Consider the following 15,507-nt stretch of genomic DNA (forward strand, 5'->3'; position numbering starts at 1 on the left):
CTGAGTGATAATTGATAACAGAAATACTCAGAATTATCACTTGCTCCTATAAGCATGCTTTCTAGTGGTACTTAGCAAAGCATTCATGCATAATTCCCGTTTTAGCATTTAATAGAAATGGCTATTATCCCTATGAGCATGAGTAATACCTTTGGTGATTGTAAATTTATTACCTCCTAAGGATATGCATGTTATCTAAGCGATCATAAAAATTGATTAAGCCTATAGATATGATTTCTAAGCGAACGTGTCTGAATTTGATTATTGTATTTCCTATAGATATGGTATCTAGGTGCAGTGGTGTGAGACATGAAGAATGTTCAAAATTACTTGTTTTGATCCTATAGGGATGATATCTAATAAAACATGAATCAGAACATGTTGAACGAATTAAATCCTATAGGCAAATTATCTAACATACATTAGTAGAACGTATTGAATGACATAAACACATATAGGCATGTTATCTACCGTACCCAGTAACAGAGCATAACTGAACAAATAAACCTATAGGCAGGATATCTAACATATAGTAACGGAAAATATTTGAAAGGAACAGACACCTATAGGCAGGTTTTCTACCCATTCTCATGCAACATTAAAACTAAGCCTAGTTTTCCCAATTCACTATTGCCCCGATTGTTATTACAAATACTTATTACAGAACATAATCGAATGAATAAATTACAAAGTATATAACTATAGGAAGCCTACAGTAGGCCCAAATGCACCTGGATAGCCCAGGACTTCGACCCATAACAACTCCAATTCTCAGAGATACACAACAACCAGTGGTGAATGGTTCACCCATAGCACATAAAACCCAATTCTCTAGTGTGTCAAAGTTCCCAGGGGCCTCAGGGACCCAGGGCAATGCACACACCAGAACCATACATTCAGAATATAGCTTATAAGAGATTGGAAAATCAATCTCCAGTGTGTCAGAGTTCACAAGAGTCTCATGTGGACCATGAGCAGTGCCCACACTGGATTGATTGAGAACTTAAGGGACTAAGAGTGGGGGTTTTAAAATCATTACATAAAAGATGCAGGTATAGGTTTTTTAAAAACATTCTGGTTTCAGAAGAAACAAGATTTAGAACACAGAGTTTCAGGTAGAATTGCACCAAACAAAGTTATGCTCAAGAACATAGTTCAAGTAAGTTAAAGGTCTCGTTAAGCTAAACATTTATGCTAGTACCTAGGAAAATCATTGTTTAATCATAGAAGCAACTAGACAAAACAGATAAGTTGGCCAGATACATGAATCAAGCAACCATACAAGAACTTGTAGAGTTAGGACTAGTGAACCAATTTCATGCTAAAGTATTATAGGGATACTAAGTTCAGAACAAGTGTAGGATTAACAAATAATGCATGAAACAAATTTAGACATTAGGCTAACTTATAAGAGGGTTCATATTATTCAAACTAGTTAATCTTAAATTAACAGTCTTATTCATAGGACTAGGTAAGATCATAGAATCATATGAAATGACAGAATCGTACTTGGAATTAGAACATGCTAGCCGAGCAAAGTATAGAGAATGAAATTCCAAAGGATTAGAGCATACCAGTTAAGTAAGAAAACAAGTAAATATGCCACAGCAGTTAAGTTCCAGAATAATTTGGCCTTGGATTTCCGCCGGCCAAAACCAAAACAATGAGCATAGAATCAGAGTGAAAGAACCAAGTTTTTAGTGAGAGTATAAGAGTTCGAGTCTTTTCTAAAGGGGAAAGGGGAAAGGGTTTAAATAGTGTTCATCTAAGTGAAAAAATAAGGGAAGCAATGAAGCAACATAAACAAGGGAAGAAAATAATCACAGAATCAATTGAAATCTTGTTTAAGGATAGATAGTGCAGAGTTCAGTCAATTAACAAGGCATAATAGCGTGTAATCAGGCGAGTAATACTGAAAATAAGGAAGATATAAATTAACAAATAGTTTCAAGGCAAAATAAGTTAAGAAATTAAAGAAAACATGGTAGATTGAATAGAATAAGAAAAATATCAGTCCCATACGAGGAAGGAAAGAGCACGAAGAATTAGTAAGAGTCTCAAACCCTAGTTTTAGGGAAAATCATAGTACCAAGATATACACAAAAGCAATAACATAAGATGAATATACACCTAAATGGCACTAAAAATGAAAGAGTCAAACTAATTTTGGTCTAATTTAAGAGAATTTGAGAACCCTAAGTTTAGGGTAAGTAAAAATTAGTCAGGAATATTTATGAAAAATCATATAGAGATGCACATAGATAGATACACGGAAACATTACAGAAGATATTAAACCAAATAGAACCAGAAGAGATCTTAAAAGATCTAAGCCCTAATTTCATGGCAAAAATAAATTAGGCGGAAAACTTTTCAATGAAAATCACGAAAAATATTCATAGATAGACATGCGAAAACATAGATGACATTTTTAGCAAAAAAAGAACGAAATATTAATAGATCTTAAAAGATCTAAACCCCAGCTTTGGAGTAAACAAATATTAAAGAAAATTTGGAGATTCGTACTCGAGAAGGTGAAGAATGAACATAGGTGAAGAAAGGAGAAAGATTCGAACCAGATTTGGTCCAAAAATAAGGAAATCGGCTTACCATGTTAGGCAAGTTATTAGGTTATATCATAATCGAATACCCAGTAGTGAGATAAGACAAATAAGGTAAGAAACCATCAAGGGATTCCATATCCGATTGGAATCGAAGAAGGAAATTAGGTGACGACAGATTAGGGTTTGACACAGATGGAGAGGCGTTGAGAGAGTTTAAGGGCGGTGGGTTGAGTGAAATGGGGTAGGGTTTTGGGGTTGGGTTAGTAAGAAAAGGGGGGAAAGGATGATGGTCGTTGATCTCTCAAGATCAATGGCTGGGGTAAAAAAATAGATGGGGCGGGTCGTTTAGGAGCGGGTCGCGACCGGGTTATGGATTAGGGGTTGTTTGGTTTGGGCTATGCCGGACTGCGCTAGTTTTTAAGTAGTTGGGTTGGGTAATTGGGTTGGTTTGGGTAGCCTAGGTTCGATTTTAAATAAAATGGGGCCACATTTAAATACCCATTTTTAATTAATAAAATAATTTGTAAAAAATGATAAATGAAATAGTAAAATTATCATTTGTGCCTAAAAATGATTAATGACAATTATTTATCCTTATAAAAATATAAAAGCTATTTTTTGCAAAAATAAATTAATTATAAGTATATATGGGCTATTATTGCAAAGTACAATTTTAATCTAAAAAATATAAATGTAATTATAAAAATACAATTAAAATATTTAAACACTATATGGGCATAAATTAATGAATTTAGATGATTAAATCATCATAAAAATAATATGAGGGATAATTATTGGATATTTGTACAATAAAAATACAGAAATAAATTGATTTAAAGCCTTTAAAATTATTAAAATAAATTATAAAATACTTGTGCTTGTTTGTAAATCTAATAATAATGCATGTGCACTAATTGAAAATATATATGCATATTTAAAATATATGAGAGAAAAATTGGGTATCAACAACAACGCCCTTCTTAGACGAAACCCGAAGCAAGACACGTTCTCCCACCATAAATGAAACACCGTGAACCTTCTGGTTCGCATAACTCTTCTGTCTGGACTGGGCTGTGCAAAGTCTAACTTGAATCACCTTAACGTTCTCCAAAGCATCCCGAAACCCGAAGCAAGACACGTTCTCCCACAATAAATGAAACATCGCGAACCTTCCGGTTCACATAACTTTTCTATCTGGACTGGGCTGTGCAAAGTCTAACCTGAATCACCTTAACCTTCTCCAAAGTATCCCGAACCAAGTCTGTGTCCAATAATCTAGCCTCGCCCAGCTCGAATAACCCACCGGGGATCTACACCGCCCACCATACAAAGCATTATACAGTGCCATCTGAATGTTGGATTAATAACTGTTGTTGTAGGCAAACTCCGCAAGTGGCAAGAACTGGTCCCAAGAACCTCCAAACTCCATCACACACGCACGGAGCATATCCTCAAGAATCTAAATAGTGCGCTCAGACTGTCAATCCGTCTGGGGGTGAAATACTATGCTCAACTCCACCCGAGTACCCAACTCTTGTTGTACGGCTCTCCGAAACCGTGATGTAAACTGAGTACCTCTATCTGAAATGATGGAAACTGGAATACCATGCAGGCGAACAATCTTTCAGATATGAATCTCAGCCAACCGCTCTAAAGAATAGGTAGTACACATAGGAATAAAGTGTGCGGACTTGGTCAGCCGATCTACAATCACCCAAATAGCATCAAACTTCCTCAAAGTCTATGGGAGTCCAACTACGAAGTCCATGGTGATCCGCTCCCACTTCCACTCTAAAATCTCTATTTGCTGAAGCAAGCCACCCAGCCTCTGATGCTTACACTTCACCTGCTGATAATTGAGGCACCGAGCTACAAACCTAAATATATCTTTCTTCATTTGTCTCCACCAATAGTGTTGTCTCAATCCTGATACATCTTTGCGGTACCCAGATGGATGGAATATCGCGAACTATGGGCCTCCTCCAGAATCAACTCCCGAAGCCCATCCACATTGGTTACACATATCCGACCCTACATCCTCAATACCCCGTCATCACCAATGGTCACATCTCTGGCATCATCATGCAGAACCTTGTCCTTGAGGACAAAAAATGAGGGTCATCATACTGACGCTCTCTGATACGGTCAAACAAAGAAGATCGAAAAACCACACAAGCTAGGACCCGACTGGGCTCCAAAATATCAGATCTCATAAACTCCCCGGCTAAGGCCTGAATATCTATCGCCATGGGCCTCTCTATTGCTGTTAAATAATCCAGACTGACCGAACTATTTTCCCGGTGACTCAAAGCATCGACCACCACATTGGCCTTACCCGGATGGTAAAAAATAGTGATATCATAATTCTTAAGCAGCTCTAACCACATCCTCTGACGCAAATTAAGGTCCTTATGTTTGAACAAATGCTGAAAACTCCGGTGATCAGTATAGATCTCACAAGGAACACCGTACAAATAATAAAGCTAGATATTCAAGGCATGAACGATAGCAGCTAACTCGAGATCATGGACAGGATAATTCTTCTCATGCACCTTCAGCTGTCTAGACGTGTAGGCAATCACCCTACCGTCCTGCATTAATACCGCTCCAAGGCCAATCCCCGAGTCATCACAATAGACAGTATAAGATCCCGAACCTGTAGGTAATATCAATAGTGGGGCTATAGACAAAGCCGTCTTGAGATTCTTAAAGCTCTCCTCACACTCTTCCGTCCACCTAAACGGAGCACCCTTCTGGGTCAGCCTGGTTATAGGTGCTGCAATAGATGAGAATACCTAAATAAATTGACGGTAATAACCCGCCAAACTAAGGAAATTACGGATCTCTATAGCTGAGGATGGTCTGGGCCAACTCTGCACTGCTTCCACTTTCTTCAGATCTACCTTGATCCCTTCACTCGATACTATGTGTCCCAAGAATGCTATGGAATCCAACCAGAACTCATATTTCGAGAACTTCGCATATAAATTCTTTTCACTCGAGGTCTAAAGCACTGTCCTCAGGTGTTTCTCATGATCTTCCCGACTCCGGGAGTACACCAGAATGCCATCAATAAAGACAATGACGAATGAGTCAACATATAGTTGGAATACACAATGGATCAAATGCATATATGCTGCTGGGGCATTGGTCAACCTAAATAACATAACAAGGAACTCGTAATGACCATACAGAGTCCTAAAAGCAATCTTCTGGATATATGGTTCCCGAATCTTCTACTGATGATAACCTCAATGCAAGTCAATCTTTGAAAAAACTCGAGCATCCTGTAACTGATCAAATAGGTCATCAATACGAGGCGAAGGAAACTGGTTCTTTATTATAACTTTGTTCAACTAGGGATAATCAGTGCACATACGCATAGAACCATCTTTTTTCTTCACAAAAAAGACAGAAACACCCCAAGGTGACACACTGGGCCGAATAAAGCCCTTATCAAGCAATTCATGTAACTGTTCCTTCAACTTCTTCAACTCAAGAGGAGCCATATAATAAGGAGGAATAGAGATGGGTTGAGTGCCCATCAACAAATCAATGCCAAAATCAACATCTTTGTCGGGCGGCATGCCCGAAAGATCAACTAGAAACACATCAGAGAAATCCCGTACTACTAGGACTGAATCAACTGTAGGGGTATTAATACTGACATCTATCAAATAATCTAGATACGCGTTACACCCCTTTTCCACCATTCACTGAGCTTTAAGAAATGAAATAACTCTACTGGGAGTGTAATCTAAAGTACCCCTCCACTCTTATCACGGTAAACCTGGCATAGCCAGCGTCAAGGTCTTGGCGTGACAATCAAGAATAGAATAATGGGGCGACAACCAGTCCATGCCCAAGATAACATCAAAATCTACCATGATGAACAATAATAAATCGGCTCTGGTCTCAAAACCATTAAGAGCAATCAAACAGAACCGATAAATGCGGTCCACAACAAGAGAATCTCTCACATGAGTAGAAACATAAGCAGGGGAACTCAAAGAATCCCGAGATACGCCCAAATGCGGGGAAAAATAAGAGGACACACAGGAATAAGTGGAGCCTGGATCTAATAGAACCGATGCATCTTTATGACAGACCAGAACAGTACCTATGATGAAAGAATTGGAGCCAACAACCTTTGTACGGGCAGGAAGGGCATAATATATATTTTGGACTCCCCCTCTTGGGCGAATTCTACCTCCCCGACCTCCACCTCTAGCTAGCTGAGCAGGTGGGGTAGCAACTGGTGCTGTGATCAAAGCCTGGGAACTTTGTGGAGCACGTTGTGGCTGAGAAGTTTGTGAAGGTGCACCTCTCCTAAGTCTAGGACAATCCCTCACCATATGGCGTGTGTCATCATACTCAAAACAAGCTCTGGGAGGGCATGGTGGATATGACTGGCTCATGCCAAGTTTGCCAGACTGACTACTGAAAGCACACTATGCAGGAGGCACACTAGATACTGGAGGTGCATAATAAGGCTCCTAAGGTCTAGGAGGAGCTGGAATACCACTGGCTGCTGGAAGAACTGAATGAACGGGGCGACTTACATAACCCTTACCATGATGAACTGTAGCTGGGCCACGGGCACCAGAATAATGGCCCAACTCTCGAGACCTCTTGGCCTTTCTCTCCTCTCTATCTCGAGCAAGCATTCCATCTACTCTCCTAGCAATACTCACCACCTGCTGATATGCGATATTCATCTCTAGCTCCCAGGCCATGCTATACCTGATACTGGGAATGAGCCCCTCAATAAATTGGAAAACTCGCTCACGAACTGTAGAAACCAAGGCCGGTACATGTCTAGCCAAGTCACTGAAACAGACAGCATGCTCCAAAATAGTCATAACACCCTGGCGCAAATTCTCAAACTCCAACGTGCCATGTGTTCCTGAGGCTCTGAGGGACATACTCCCTCAAAAACATATCCGAAAATTGGGTTCATGTAAGGTAAGCTGCCTCAGCCAGACTGTCCAACTCAAAAGTATGCCACCATTGATAGCCTGCCCCTCGAAGTTGGAAGGGGGTAAAAAAAACCCCACTCAACTCTTCTATACCCATAATACAGAGGATACGGTGGCACTCCTCTAGGAATCCCTGAGCATCCTCTGATGCTAGACCACTAAATGTATGAGGGTTGTAATTCTTGTACCTCTCAAACCTCTGCTGCTCCTACTCTGAAACTACTGCCTTACCCTCGGGCAGTACCGGTATAACCTCTAGGATCTTATCAAACTGAACCCGCTACTCTGGAGTGCGGGCGGCGGGAGTCTGTGCTCCTCCCCCGACCTAAGATATGGCTGCAGTAAGGGGAATTAACCTTGCCTGGGCTAGAGTGTTGTACATGCTCATGAACTGTGCAAACGTCTCCTGGAGAGCTGGAGTAGTAGTAGCAGTAGGCGTATCAGGAACCTGGGCTCTAGCTGGAGCTGCTGGTGGCTCCTTTCTAGCAGCTCGTGCAGATGTTTTAGCTACACCACGTGTGCGTCCTTGTCCACTACCCCGGCCCCAACCTCTGGTGGATCCAGTAGGAGGCGCAGGTGCCTGGTCATCTCCGGTAGTACGTGTCCTCGCCATCTGTGAGAGAATAGAAGACAGAATTTTAGAATTTCGAAATCAATAATCTCGCATGGCAAGGAATCAAATGAAGTAGAATTTTCCTAATAGTTCCATAGCCTCTCGAAGATCAGTACAGACGTCTTCGTACTGATCTGCAAAACTCTAACAAATTGGCTTGTGATTGATGACTTCTATGAAGCTAGAGCTCTCATCCAACTTTTCACGACCCAAGTTCTCCCTTTGTGAACTGTCATGACAGCACCTAGTCTCTACGACTAGGTAAGCCTAATCATTTTCGGAAAATGAAACAAAGATACGAAAACTAACAATTATCACGTAAATATAGTAAAGAAGTTTAAAATGTCGCTCGGCATATACAATAAAACACTCTCGAACTGAACATAAGCACTCCCAAAACCCGGAATCTCATGAATCACAAGCTACCAAAGTACATAGTGTTTCTAACTCCAGAAATCTACCAGCGAAGAAGTAATACAGGAAGTCTATAACTGAAAGAAGAATAGAGAGGGACTTCTAGGTCTGCAGACGTGGCAAATATATCTCGAAGTCTCTGAGATTGCCTCGCCTAACTGGAAGTATAGCTGAGAAGAAGTACTTGGATCTGCATACGAAAAATATGCAGGAGAGGGCACGAGTACACCACAGCGGTACCCAGTAAGTGCCAAGCCTAACCTCGGTCGAGTAGTGACGAGAGCAGGTCAGGTCCCTATTGGTTTATACATATAAAAAGATAAAACAATATGAAATATAGTAGTAAAGTAAAAATGCTAACACTCAATGAAAAACGAAATCACAAGAAGAAATAACTTAGTACATAGAGATTGCAACAGGGGATCTCCTGGGATACTGTCCCGTAGTCCCAAAGGTAAATGTACAGAGGATCTCCCGGGATACCGTCACATAGTCCAAATCGTAAATGTGCAGGGGAATCTCCTAGAATACAGTTCTGTAATCCCAAAGTAAATATCCAGTGCAAAGGGGATCTCCCGGGATACCGTCCCGTAGTCCCAAACATAAATGTACAGAGGATCTCCTGGGATACCCTCTCGTAGTCCAAATTGTAAATGTGTAGGAAAATCTCCCGGAATACCATTCTGTAGTCCCAAAATAAATATCCAGTGCAGGGGATATCCCGGGATACCATCCCGTAGTCCCAAAGTAAATATCCAGTGCAGGGGATATCCCGGGATACCATCACGTAGTCTTAAACATAAACATACAGGGGGATCTCACAGAATACCATTCCATAGTCCCAAAGTAAATACACAACTCATTTAATATACATAAAAATTCTAACAAGGAAAAATCTACAGTTCAAATCAAGAAGACAGGTAATTCTTACTCTAAACATGCTACACAAAATCCAGGTAGGCAGTTAAAGCGGATAATACAGTTAAGGCACGTAAGCATGCTTTCCTAATCTAAATAGGAGGCTACAATATACTAGTATTGCTCAATTAAAGGAAAACATAGATATTTACTTAATGAAAAGGGGGTTTGTCAACAATTAGCACGTGTACGCACTCGTCACCTCACGTACACGACATTCATATAACAACAGTACCAAATCCTAAGGGCAGTTACCCCACATAGGGTTAGGAAAGTCACTTACCTCGAACCAAGCTCAAAATCAATCCGAAACCACGCTCTTGCCACGAGTATCCAACTCCGAGTGGCCCAAATCTAATCAAATCAATTACATAACATAAATATAGCTATAAGCAACTAATTTAGCTAATGAATTCAAAGCTAAGGCAAGAAAATAGGAAAACGCCCAAAAATCCTCCCCGGGACCACATCTCAGAATCGGGTAAAAGTCACAAATTATGAACACCTATTCACTCACGAGTTCACTCGTACAAAAATCATCCCAATCCGACGTCAAATTCCTATGCCAACCTCTCATTTTCAATTGGGGAACTTTTTCCCCCATTTCCAAACTTCCACCCTCAGATACTTTAATTAGATGAGGAAAACAACAATAGATTAATGTACTAGTATCAAATTAGAGTTAGAATTCGTTACCCAATAGTTCTCCTTCAAAATCCCTCAAGAGATCACCTTCTACCGAGATCTAAATCAAATTTTGTGTTATGAAATTTCAAACCCTCTAAATCCTCTTTTCTGCCTAGCGATTTTTGCATATGCGCCTCATGGGGATGCATCTGCGGTCCCGCACCTGCGTAAAAATCATCGTAGGTGCTAAGGTCACTTATCCGGGCTAGGCCGCAACTGCAGTCACTAGGCCGCAGCTGCGGTCCCCCAGCCGCACCTGATGCCCAAGCCAGATTCTGCATATGTGGCTTCCTAGCCGCTTCTGCGGTCCCACATCCGCAGGTGCGGTTATAGCAGGTGCAGCAATTTCAAAAAATGCTTAAGTGCAAACCAAATCCGTTAAGCATCCGAAACTCAAATCATATGAACCAATCCTAAAGCATCATAAGAACTTAGTCGAGCTCTCAAATCACATCAAACAACGCTAAAACCGCAAATCACACTCCAATCCAAACTTAATGAACTTGAAATTCTAAAATTCTACAACTGATGTCGAAACCAACCAAACCATGTATTATTGATCCCAAAATTTGTACATAAGTCATATTCACCACTACGGACCTATTCTAACTTTCTGAATCGGGTTCCGACCCTGATATAAAAATTCCACTATAGACCCAAAACTCCAAAAATTTAACTTTCGCCATTTCAAGCCTAAATAAGCTATGGACCTCCAAAACATAATTCGAACAAGCCCCTAAGCCCGAAATCACTAAAAAGAGCTAACGGAATCGACAGAATTCCATTCTGAAGTTGTCTTCACACCGCTTCGACTACGGTCAAATTCTAAGACTTAAACTCTCATTTAGGGACTAAGTGTCCCAAAACACTCCGAAATTCAAAATGAACCATCCCGACAAATCACAATAGTAGGAACAGACAGGGGGAAGCAGTTAATAGGGGATCAGAGTGTTAATTCTCAAAACGATCGGCCGGATCGTTACAGGTGGTGTGAAAATATAGGAACCAAGCAATAAATATCGCATCTTGCAATTCTTGGCCCTTAAGTGAGGGATGTCATTTTTTCTCCTTGGCATCACAAATTTCAGAATGTATGCACTTTGTTCCCCATTCATTGACTCCTTCATAGGCTCGAATAGATCAATTCTCGTGTCACCAACCAAGCACAATATTGAAAAATGTTTAGAATGAGGTCCAATGCGCTCTAACTCTAGAATCGCTTCACTTTTGACATTCTCACTTTTACCCACTTCGTCAACCTTGGCATCATTAATAATATTTTGGTCGAATGGTTGGAACTCCACTTTTGCTCCATAAGCTAACCAGTATCAACAAAAATTGTTTGTAAGGCATCAGACGCCTCAACCTTTTTATTCAATTTATCCTGCAAGTCATGGATATCTGAGCCAAATTGGTCTATCTCTTCCCTGAGCTCAGTTCTTCCTTCTATCAGTTGTTACTGTCATATTTGAAAGACCATCACGAAGAAACTCATGAGATTTTATCAGTTGAGCTTGTTCCTCTAGCCAAGATTGGCTCACTATATCTGCTTCTTCAAAATTATCTTCTGGTGGGAACTCGCTCTCTTTAGCCACTTCGTCTGCCTCAACCTTCATTCTTATAATTGTTGCACTAATTCTTTGTATAGCCTTTTGAGTTTCATCTCGTTGCTCGGCTACTTGCCTTATCATGTCCATAATACGAGCAACATGCTCTACATCCTCCACTTCATTGCTCCTATCAAACTCATAAATATTATTAGAAATATCATAATAAAGGCTCAGAGAAGGGTAAAAAGAATTAGGACAACCATCTCAATGGCCACCTTGACAACCACACACATTACAAAAATTCCACTCATAAGATGGAGATTCACAATTTTGCCACAAGTGTGTTCCTCTACAATATGGATAGGGATCACCAAAATAAGAATAACCAGTATTCGACCAATTCTCATTCCAAGATGCCACATCAACAAAGATAATTAAATATTAAACTAATTTAAAATTTTAAAACTCGAATAGATAAAAATTAAAAGTCTAATATAGAAAAACAGTTGATTTCTATGTCCCCGACAACGACGCCAAAAATTTGTTGCTCCCAGTGCACATGCAAGTATACGTGGTCGACAAGTAATATAAGATTGTAAGTCCAGATATAGTACCCACATGAACTTGTTATTAACTATTAACTAAATTAGACTGAAATAATTAATCTATTCAAGTGACTCCTAAAGTATGAATAATTAACTAAAATTAATCTAGAGTAGCAAACTAAGAAATTAAAGAAACAAGTTGGTGAAAGTTTAAAGATGAATTCAATAGGAGAAAATATTCCAGAGCTATGGGTTAGCTAACAATCCTGTTGAGTTTTCCACTTAAATCGTCTAATTAATTTATCTGGTTTATTGGTTGACATGGTCAATATTACTCGTAGCGTTCTCCCGAAGTACTACTCGCCTACTCATGCTAACATAACGCCTAAATTCCCATGGAATTAGGATTAACAAGAAGGCATTAATAATTTTCGTATAATAACCAAGCAAGTCGATTAGGTATATTCCTATCCTAACTGCAAATCTGTTCCCGATGCTCGAGTTCAAGATCTCGCTCTACTCAATCTTATATGCAATCTAGAATTTTATCTCCCGAGTTCAATCCTAGATTCGTAGATAGTATTCAATTGGTGATCAAGCAATCAAATAATTAAGCGCAAGATTGAATAAATAAACCAATGTGATAAAATAATAAGAATAATTCAAGCTTCAAACCACGACGTTCATGTGGCACCCAAAACTCTAGAAATTAAACTATGAGATTAAAGGAAGAGAAGAGAAGAAAAACTAGTTAGAAGCCGCCTCTAAGCGTGGTGTGTGTTCCTCTATGTGAATTCTCCCTCAAAGTATGTTAGATCCCTAGGTGTAAAGTATGTCAAAAGTCCCCCTAAAATAACGTTTTACATGTATATATACCAAGTATAGTTGGACCCAAATGAAACCACCTTCTCCTTTGCGAAATAGGATTGTTACTCTGAAAAAATTGCACAGGCGCACCGCATGGGGAGACGCACCACGCGGAGTGGTAGTGGGCTTTATGAGAGAGCGTGCAAAATTGACAGCAGCAGAAAATGGGCAGCCGCCGCGTGTGGTGGATTCTCAGAGCTAGGCGTTTTCCTTGGTTTTTGACATCCGGATGTGGTTCTCGACCCCCAAACGTGATCCCGACTTAATCCCTTGGGCTTTTACCCAGATTTCAAAGCTCCAAATAGCTCGATTTCATTTCGTAACATCTACATAACTTGGAATCACTCTTACACGGCATAAAACATATAATTAGTGCAAAGCACTAGCGATTAAAGCTTAAACTCAATTAAAGTGCAGTAAATTAGAGTGCGATAAGCGACTAAAATACGTAATAATAGTCTACCATCACTATTTCTTTGGAAATTTGGTTTTATAGTCCATTAGAAATGTTATTTCGGTTCCTAGGGTAAGGGTAAGGTCTGCGTGCACACTACTCTCCCTAACCCCCACTTGTGGGATTATACTGGATTGTTATTGTAGAAATATTATTTTGGCTATATAAATTTTATCGGTAATCACTAAAGACTAACATAGGAAATATAAAATTAAAATATATAAAATCTTTGTATAATCATTTTCTTTTCAGTTAATTATAACCATTCACCAATCATGATTAAATGATAAATAGACCATAATTTGTATATAATAATATACTACTATAATTTATTAGATAGGCTCCTTTGTATAGACAAAATTAAAAGGGAAAAAGGTGTCATATTTAGGAGTATTCAAACCAAACTGGGAAATCATACCAAACCGAGAAGTCAAACCAAATCGATTAAAAACCTTGACTAGGTTTGGTTTGATTTGGTTTGGTAGTATACCAAACTGACATAATATATAATTTTTATATATACTTTTAAGACCTTGTATTACAATTTTCTCTTAAAAATATCTTGAAATATTTGGGATCTCTTATGTGATGTAATATTTAAAAGAAATATGAAGTGATCCATTTATATTTACTTTAAATAATGGGTTGTGGAATCAATTTCTTATCAAAGTGTTATTGAAATGTATCAATCTTTTTGTTCTTCCATATTCATATGTCAAGCTCTATTAAATTCTTATATCTTTTTAGAATTTGAAATAGTTTTTCGGTAATTTAAAATTAATCAGAATATATTATTGTTTAGGTAACATATTGATTACTATGTTTACTTATTAAATTCAGTAAATTTTGAAAGTATACATCAATGAAAAATTATTGTTAGATGACTAAGAAAATAATCATCTTGTGTTACTAAGAAAATTCTCCTATAAGAATATTTTTATAGAATATATGCTTGTCACTTTTTCTTTTTTATTTGGCGAAATAAATAAAGCGTCCCTTTAAGTTCGAGTAACTGAACACCTTTTCAAATGTCCAACTAGACACTTCCCCGTGATATATATGTGTCATTTAAACACATGTAGCTGATGTGGCATATGCCTGATAGCTACTAAGATTTTGAGGGCGTGAACTCATTTTTTCAAACTATTTTTGTTTTCTTTGAAAACGAAATATTTTTTCTGTTGGTTTCTTTTTCACTTTACAGTCACCTCCGTTACCGACCACCATTAACGGCAGCTTCATCTACGCCCCCTTCAACCTGCAGCCCCTTCAACCTGCAGCCCCTTCAACCACTACCGACAACAATACCTTCCTTCCAAGTGAAACACATAAACAACAACCAATTACTTGAATTGGCCAAACAATAATTTTAAGGAAAAAATTACACACAAAAATAAAACAATAAATTAGAGAAAGAAAAGTGATACAAGTCCAAATTCATAATTAAAAAAATGACAGAGAGAGAGAGGATTAAAAATTCCAATACATTTGAATCTTTCAAATTTTTTCAGCGATGAGCTTTTCCGGCGAGAGAGGCCACAGGATGAGAATTTTCGGCGAGGTCCGAGGGTGACTAGGTTATTCGCTTGGCTATACGATGTTTTTTCATATTTGTATTAGTTTTAAGAAAAGGTTTTAGATTAATTTCTGAATATGGATAGGATAGGTTTTGGGCGAAGGTGTGTCGGAGAAGAAGGTAGGAACTGGGAAGGGGAAGTGGAAGGGGTCTGACGGGAAAAACTTAGGTTTGTTTGGAAGGAGGATGGTTTTGGAAAAAGGGAATGGGGATCGGGAATTGCAAATGGGTTTGCTTGGGTTTTTCTTTTCTTTTTATTTTTTAGTTTATTGAATTTCTTTTTAAATTATTGTTTACTATTTTAATTCAACATTACACGTGTTATTATCTTATTGGCTCATT

This window comes from Nicotiana sylvestris, chromosome 7 (genome assembly GCF_000393655.2).
Source record: "Nicotiana sylvestris chromosome 7, ASM39365v2, whole genome shotgun sequence".
Taxonomy (NCBI): domain Eukaryota; kingdom Viridiplantae; phylum Streptophyta; class Magnoliopsida; order Solanales; family Solanaceae; genus Nicotiana; species Nicotiana sylvestris.